This window comes from Pyrus communis, chromosome 15, assembly GCF_963583255.1.
Source record: "Pyrus communis chromosome 15, drPyrComm1.1, whole genome shotgun sequence".
In the NCBI taxonomy this organism is placed as follows: Eukaryota; Viridiplantae; Streptophyta; class Magnoliopsida; order Rosales; family Rosaceae; genus Pyrus; species Pyrus communis.
Genome location: NC_084817.1, coordinates 18,289,844 through 18,298,452, shown reverse-complemented (window position 1 = coordinate 18,298,452; position 8,609 = coordinate 18,289,844). Strand labels below are relative to the sequence as shown.

At 36.9% G+C, this 8,609-nt stretch overlaps 1 pseudogene; it reads left to right on the top strand.

Moving 5' to 3' along the window:
* The first annotated feature begins 6,630 nt into the window (after window positions 1-6,630).
* LOC137717506 (NDR1/HIN1-like protein 13) lies at window positions 6,631-7,191 on the top strand (annotated as a pseudogene).
* The last annotated feature ends 1,418 nt before the right edge of the window (window positions 7,192-8,609 follow it).

Sequence of the window (8,609 nt, the reverse complement as noted above, 5' to 3'; positions counted from 1 at the left end):
AAAATTTGAAAAACATGTTTTAAAAAGCCTAAAAAGAGTGTTTTGAGTCGTTTTTGTGTGTTTGTGTCTTAGGGTACCTTCCAACACAATGATAAGGATTTGGTTTGTAATTGCATGACTGTTAAAAAGAGTTATAAACATAGAGAAAAGTTTGATTTACTCTTGGTAAATGCTTGGTTATGGTTATAATGTATGACTTCACATGCAATCATAAAAGAAAAATTCGTTTTTGTAACATGCTTGAAGGAAGGAACTCAAACAAACGCTACAACCCTGTGAGACTCGAGCCATTACTTTCTTTGGAGAGTTATTTTCTGTGATTCTTTGTTTTCTAAAGTTGTTGCATGATCTCATTATTCCTTGCTTGGTTGCTACTTAGAATGCAATTGTATCATGATAGAACTAAATGCTAGAACTTATATCCGTTTCATTCAAAGCATGATATTGATTGCATAACATACAATAAGATGAAGTTGTTAGTCAAGCCAAAGCCAAAAACCCTATCCCTTTTCACATGTATTGTAGGATTACCCCTTTTGAGCCTTTTCAAGCTTATTTTCTTTGTTAACCCCTTGTTCTTAAAGGATAGTGAAGCATGACTTAGAATGAACTCCTTTTGATCAATATACTGCAGAAAATAAGTGTGGGGGAAGATAATAGGGCACGGCCAAAGAATGAAATAAAGAAAAAAATTGTTGAAAAGAAAGAAAAAAAAAAAAGAGTTGAAAAATAAGTGAGAATGATCTCACAAGCATTGGTTATTGAAGGAAGGGTCCAAAAGAGTGAATTTGCCCCTAGTTGTTGCATGAATCTTCCCTTGTGTTTAAAAGTTGATTTCTGCCATTAAAAGTGAGTTTAAGTGTCAATTTCATTACTTCGCTTCCTATTACTTTAAGAACCTTTGTTTTACTTTACCTTTCTTTGTTAAACCATTACCCTTAGCCCCGTTACAACCCCCAACTTCTATCTTGATGTTATGTATTCAATATGTGGAGTTTGGAATTGATATGAGCTTATGGAATCACTGGTTCTCATTCTAAGTAGTAGCATTCCATTCATGAGATCATATTCATGTCATTATCGTAAATCCAGAAAATGCTTTCTTTGTTATAACATATGTGAGATGCTAGTCTTTCATGTTTACATCAATCTCTCACATATAACTAGTGTAGGGTGTGTAGTCAGAAAATCTGTGTGAAAATAGAGTGCATTCTAGTAAGGAATTGAGGAAATTCTCTAAGGCATGTTACTACATTCGAAATGTGTTTTAAATGCTTAATTGTGAACTAGTATGTGGTGACTATGATTAAGAATGTACTTAAGTGTAAAGATGGCTAAAATCTATGGGAATGATGATTTTTAACTTGTCATGTGCATTGGAAATCTCTGAGACGTTTGTTGGAAGGTGTAGGTTGTGTTTTGTTCGTTTTGTTTTGTTTTTTTTGTTTCTTTTGTTTTGTTTTGCTCGAGGACTAGCAAAAGCTAAGTGTGGGGGAATTTGATAGGAGCATATTTAGGCGACTTACTTAGCTTGTTTTCGTGCATTTATATTGTTAATTCATAGTTGTTTTTGGCGTTTAAGCCATTTTCGTGTGTTTTTAGGTTCATGTGGCTAAGGAAGCAAAAAGATGCATTTTGGAGCATTTTGGAGCAAAATTGGAATTGGAAGGGATAACTTATACTTGGAGCAAAAGGAATGGATGAAATTGAAGAGTTGATGTCACAAGGATTCCTACTTGAAGTAGCCACACACCTTCCACATTTCAGCCACATGCACTTGTTCCTCCATCATTGCACCAACAACAACATTGCACATGCACTCCCTTTAATTAATTAACCCACATGCACCCTTTATTCTTTCATCATTCCAGCCACTCCACATCCCTCACCAAGAAATCATTCAACACATGCATCCATAATCATTTCTCCACACCAAAACCGTGCACATGCATTCCCCTTGTGCAATTCCATCATTCCACACCTCCATGGCAGCCACCAACCAACCTAGCTGTCATGTTTCCCCTTTCATCATTCCCTCACATTCTTTAAATCAGCCAACACATGCATCCACCTTTCTCCCATCAGATTTCCAACATTGCACATGCATTCCCCTTACAATTTCAGCCATCCTAGCTGTTTTGCACATGCATTCACTTAACCTAGCTGTCATGTTCCCTTTCCCATCCATTCATCTCCCTATAAAAACCATACACACTTCACACAACATTCATTCATACTCATTCATACACATTTCAGTCACAAACACCTCAATACATCCTTCCACATTTCAGAATGTAGACATCAAAACTCCCTTGTGCCGTGCCCTCCCTTACAATCCAAACACCATCCTTCCATTTTCACCACTCCCCAAACCATTCACACCATCAAACTATCCTTAGACCTTGTGCTACAACGAAGAGGAAGAGAAGAGTGCCTAAACGTTCATACAATTCAAGTTTGAGCTGTTGGAATGTTTAGGTGTTTCTTTGATTTCAATGTTTAATTTCAATACTCTTTGTTTTGTACGTATGAGGAATGGAAGAGAAGAGTGCCTAAACGTTCATACAATTCAAGTTTGAGTTGTTGGAATGTTTAGGTGTTTCTTTGATTTCAAGGTTATGAGGAAATTCGAAATATATGTTTATGCTTGCATTTTGATTTGATTACTTCTAATTGTGTTTCATAAGTGTGGATTCAATTCGTTTAACTGTTTGATTGATAACTTATTTATGTATGTTTATTGAGAGTGCACACTTAATTTTCATGCATGAATATGACGCTAGAATATAAGTGAGTTTCACCTAATAGTTACGAACTTATATTCACAAGTAGTGGAGGTTGCTTATAAACAATCGCGTTAAACGAATTCTTGGCATAAGTTTCATGCGTATTCCATAGTAACGAATGCCTCGTCAACACTTATAATTTTCATAGAGCGTAATGATTCTTGCTTGTATCTCTATTATGCAATCATGTAGGGGACTTGTGGGGAATGTTTTGAATTGTTGTATGCGCTAACCCATCCAATTCAATAACGTTAGGAAGATTTGAAGGTTAATTAGTGCATCACGGTTAACTTGGGGTGTTGAGAATTCATGGTTTATTGAAATGCAATTGGAAATCATTTTATTATGCAAGTGTAACATGTGTGGAGAAGAACCTTCTAGCTAGCATTCATCCATTCATTTTCTATCACATTCATCTTTACTATCTGTTTTTACTTACAATCTGTTCTTTTAGTTTAAATTCTTCAAAACCAATCCCCCATTTATTTTAAAGTGTTAGATTAGTTAGAAATACTTTTAGTTTGTGTTTATAAGTGTTTTGATTCAATTTGTTAAACAAATTCGTCCAAATTTGTGTTTGTGCTCAAATCTGCCCAGAAAGTGGTTTTTAGGCAGATTTGAGTGTGTTTGTGTTGTTTTGAGTCTTTTGGTTTGTTTGAGTGTTTTAAAGTTTAGTTTTGCATTCTTTGAGTCTAGTATAGTGTTTCATATTGTTATTTTACGTTTTTGAGTCAAATCCAAGTGGTAAACAATCCCTCCTAATCCCCGGTCTAGAACGATCCCTACTTATACATATACTACAATTTGACGAAAAGAGGGTTTAATTTGTGTGCGTAAAAATCACGCATCAATTGCATACCTCTCCTTATATGCGACTTCCTCCATATAGTCCCACATATCTTGATACTCCACTGGGAGCTCATGTAGCTCCTATTCTGCGTAGATCGCCCTCTCCACCATTAACCATCTTTCTCTGACACTCATTTTCCTTAGTTTTTATGCTGCTTTCCTTTTCCTTTCTATAGTGATTTCCTCCTCCTCAATTCTTCTACTTCTTTTATGCGGGGATTATGCTTGTACGAGATCCAGCTGACATGGCTCCGCTCCCCTCTTAAAATTACTTCCTCCATCCTCCCCATATGGTATAAGGTTGATTTCTTGCTGGCCTCTCCAATTCCTACTCTCTACCATTCTCAAATGGCCTAAGTCTTTCACTTGCTTCTCTTCGCTTACCACTTCTTTGCCTCTCAGATCCTGCACTTACTAAAGATGTTCACCCTCTGAGGACTCCCCACTCGGTTGCGAGATAGTTTCTTCCTGGAGCTCCTCAATCCATATCATCGGATTTCGATTCTGCCTTTGATAGAGATCCAAAGGGTAATTGTGTGGGAAGCCCAGTTGCCCATAGTCTAATATCATATGTTGGTTCGATGTAAAGTTGCTAGCATTCCATACCTATTAGGCCGGGTTGTGCGTCATACCTTTAGAACTTATCTCTATATGGTGTCATCTTCTCTGACTTATACGCTTTCCACTTGTCCCACTTATGGAAGTAGGATCCCTCGACCATCCAGTTACCATGCCCTCTCCCCCAGCCTTATTTTCTTCTTGCCTCAGACCAATGGACTTAACTCATCTTCTACGTTCTCCTGCCCGTCTTCGTTCCCCCAGCTAATTGTTAAAAATCTATGAGTTTCCGTTATCTCTCGAATTGGCGTCGTCCGAGTCCAATCTTTATACCCAATCCCCTCATTTCGTAGGTTCGAATGAACAGTCATTGTTTGAGTGACCGATTCTACCACACATGTAGCAAAAGTCCTGAAGATATTCGTAACGGAACTAAATCAAGTGTTATTACTATTATCTCTTGGTAACCAGCAACCAGTGATAAGAGGTTTCGTAGTGTTCACAATTACTTTGACTCGTAGAAAGCCTCAGGTAGTGGAAGGATGTTCAAACTCCAAAAATTTCCCAATCTCCCGTGCAAGGCATCTAACATTTAATTCCAAACATAAGTTTAGTGGGATTCCATGGATCTGAACCCAAAAAGGAACCAGCTCTAACTTTATCTCCTCCAAAATGAGTTCTGGTAGCCATTTGTGAACAGAGAAATTTTGCTTCATAACTGCCCACGGCACCTGATTAAGTATCCTTGTCGCTGTACCTTCATCCTGCACAGTGATTATAAACAGATTCTCCAGAACCCATTTAATTTTTATTTCCCTAATCTCATTCCATAAAGCATGGAGAATGTTGCGCACCCCTATCTTCCATAGCAACCAAATCCATGGTTTTTTCAAGATCGACCATAAGTTCATCCACCTTCGAGTGCGTCATCTGTCTCTAACTTTTCCTTCTTGTTTGGATCATTTGCACAAATACGTATGACTGATAACCGATTAAGCTGCTTTGAAATTGGAAAGGCACATCACCGTTAGGTTTCCCTTCCTTCTCACAGAATACTGACTCTCTTTGAAAAAATAGTAGGACCACAAGAATAACAGAAGTGTGGAAGTACCTGTTCATTGTATTTTTGAACCTGCTATTCTCTGCACTCTTGGATGCTCTAGTAGTTGGCCTCTCAGCTGTCACCAAGAAAAACCTAGGTAGTTGGGAGTAAATGCCCTGTTAAAGTGGGTAAGGATCATTAATTTGATTCCTTTTGTCATTCCATTCTGATCTTCAATAGATTTGTTATAGTCCTTGTGCGTTCCTATGGGGTTGGAAGGTATAAATGCCCTACCCCCTTGTCTCAGCCATCCTGTCCCACAAGTCCCCGATCAAAATCAAAGACTCCTGACCCACAAATCTCAGATAAAATCAAAGATTGTGGATCAATGGTTTAGATTGAGGGGGTGTGTCTAGGTGCAAGCCTAGTATGACTCAGAAGGATTAGCAGACGATTTATTGGGTTGGTTGGAAGAAATTAATGTTAAAAGGAGTTTGTTGGATGGGTTACAAATTGAGCAGAAATAAAGGCTTGAGAGGAATTGGTGAAAGGTTAAGTGATATAGCTCTCACAACAAAGAGAACAACACTCACTTTGGAGGACTCTCACGGTGGAGAAAATTTGGGATTTAGCTAGTTCTTTCCTATTAAACTTTGTATTACTTGGAGAACAAGTTTCTCAACTTCTTATTACTATAAATAAAGGCACAAGGACTGGAACATAACACACAAAATTCCTCAAGCCTATTCTCTATCTATTTTCTCTCCATGTCGTGTCTCTCTCTTCCTCTTAGTCAAATATAGGCAACAACAAAAAAGAATTTTTACAACAACAACAAAGCTTTATCCCGCTAAGTGAAGTCAATTATATGAATCCTAGAACGTCATTGCGCTAGCTCGGTTTTGAGTCATTTCTTCTGTTAGATCCAAGTAGTCTAAGTCTTTTCTTAGAGTCTCCTTCCAAGTCTTCCTAGGTCTTCTTCCTACCCCTTTGGCCCTAAGCCTCTGTTTCTTAATCACATCTTCTAACCGTAGCATCTGTAGGTCTTCGTTTCACATGTCCAATTCACCTTAACCAATTATCTCTCATCTTATCTTCAATTTCAGCTACTCCTAATTTATCTCGAATATCCTCATTCCTAATCTTATCATTTCTCCTAATTAAAAATAAAAAATTTAATTTAATTTAATTTAAAAATAAAATAAAATAAAATAAAACCTCATCAGTTATATGAATCATAAAATGTCATTGCGCTAGCTCAGTTTTGAGTCATTTCTTCTGTTAAATCCAAGTAGTCCAATTCTTTTCTTAGAGTCTCCTTCCAAGTTTTCCTAGGCCTTCTTCTACCCCTTTGGCCATGAGCCTCTGTCTCTTAATCACATCTTCTAACCGGTATGTTGCAACCTTAACTGCATTGGCATTATTGCTTTCATTGTTCTCCTTGTAGTCATGCTCGTAACAATTTTTTCTATCATGTTCACCAAGTCCGAAAATCCCAAATTCTGCATAGAACGTGTTGTTGGACTTAGCAAGAGTAATGGACTGCCGGACTACAACGTGACGTTGAGGGTTCAAAATCCAAATTCGAGGGTGGCAATTGTGTACAATGGTGGTGGTACTAGCCTTCATTTTAGGAAAAAAACAATAGCTAATGGAAAATACCCGTCTCTCACTCAAGGGGTGGGCAAATCAAAAGAGGTTACTATCGTCGTTCACGGCACAAACGTTATTTTGCCTAACGAGATCAATAAAAGCTTGGGAGTTAATGAGAGCAGCAGCAACACGAAGAAAGTGCAGGTTAGTTTGTCCCTCAACATGAACATTCTGGCAAGGTTGAGGATTGGGACATTGAAAAGTAGAAACATGAAATTTCATGTGACGTGTGATATAACGGTGGATAAATTGTCGAAACGGACTAAAGTTTTGAGATAGGAATGCGAAACCCAACGGAAATAGCAATCAAATGCTGTTGTTGTATTTATAATTAGGAACGAGTTTGGAAGCCGTGTAGCGGTGGTGGTAGGTGGTGCTAATTCAAGCTCATCTCTGTGTATGTATTTTGTTCACCATACTTTTTTTTTGGTACCCTTTTTCGGTACAAATCCCTTTGATTTTTTCTTCTCTATTGCTCCATTTAGTTTTATTAGTTTTAAGCCCGCAGGTCATTAACGAATCAATGGGGAGTCTACAATATCTATATGCTTGCATTACATTCGTCTTTTGAAGACGTAATAAATTAGGTCATACCCTTTTCTGGAGAGTCCTAACCAGTACTTTGAAAACTTTACTTTTTTCTTTTTTTTTTCTTCTTCTTCTTTCTTCTTTATTTTGTTAAACTTTTTGCACGAATATATAGTATTTTCATTTCACATGGCTAGCTATTAAATCAACTAAGTTCAACTCTAGGAAGCAGAACTTTATTTTACTAGCATTGGAATTTATTCTTTTATTTATTATACACACGCACACATATATGTATATATGAGTACTATCATTGACAATCTAACAAATTTATTGTGCACTTCTCAAAAATCAAATTTTTTTTTTTTAATATCAAATATAGAACGTATGTAGTATATAATAATTTTCCAGAGTGTTAATAGGATCACCCCTTTTTGTATTTATTAAACTTTTTAAGACAGTGTCACAAACGTAGAGAGTTTTTTGATATGTTTGTACACAATTTTGCATCATTGTTGCCCACATTTGACCAAAACAAAATTGCACTCCAAGTCATCCGAACATATTCTAAGAAGGATTTTCAATGACGTTAGGTCAATACTTCTCCAAATATATATGAAGCCCAAGCACATCAACCAACAAACAAGCCTAGGACTCATATATAATCCAGTATCGATCTATTCTTGAGCACATCAATAGACTCACAAGCCTATGACTCATATATAATTCGGAACTAATTTGTTCATCATATTCCAATCTCAAACTTGGATTCCCAGCTGAGATTCAGGTGGTGGTGGTGGTGGTAGGGTGTGTGTGTGAGAGAGAGAGAGGAATGAGTCACGACCTAATTAGTTACCTTCATAGGTGTTTGTTTAGTTTTTAAGTAGCAAATTGGTTAGATTAGGCTAGCTTAGTGATGAGTTAGATTGTGCCACTTGTCATGAGATTAGAAGATTTGTTAGTTAGTTAGTTAGTTAGACTAGCTTGATATATACAAGTATAAATAAAATATTTCCTTGTATTACTTGCTCATTAAGAAAGATAATAATAAAATATAGTTTTCTTCATTTCTTCTTCTCTCTGAGTTCTGAGTTCTTCCTTTCATTTCTGCATATCAAGATCTTCTACATATATAGATTAACATGGTATCAATCGCCTTCATTACTTGCGCACGATACATTGATCATTTCCAT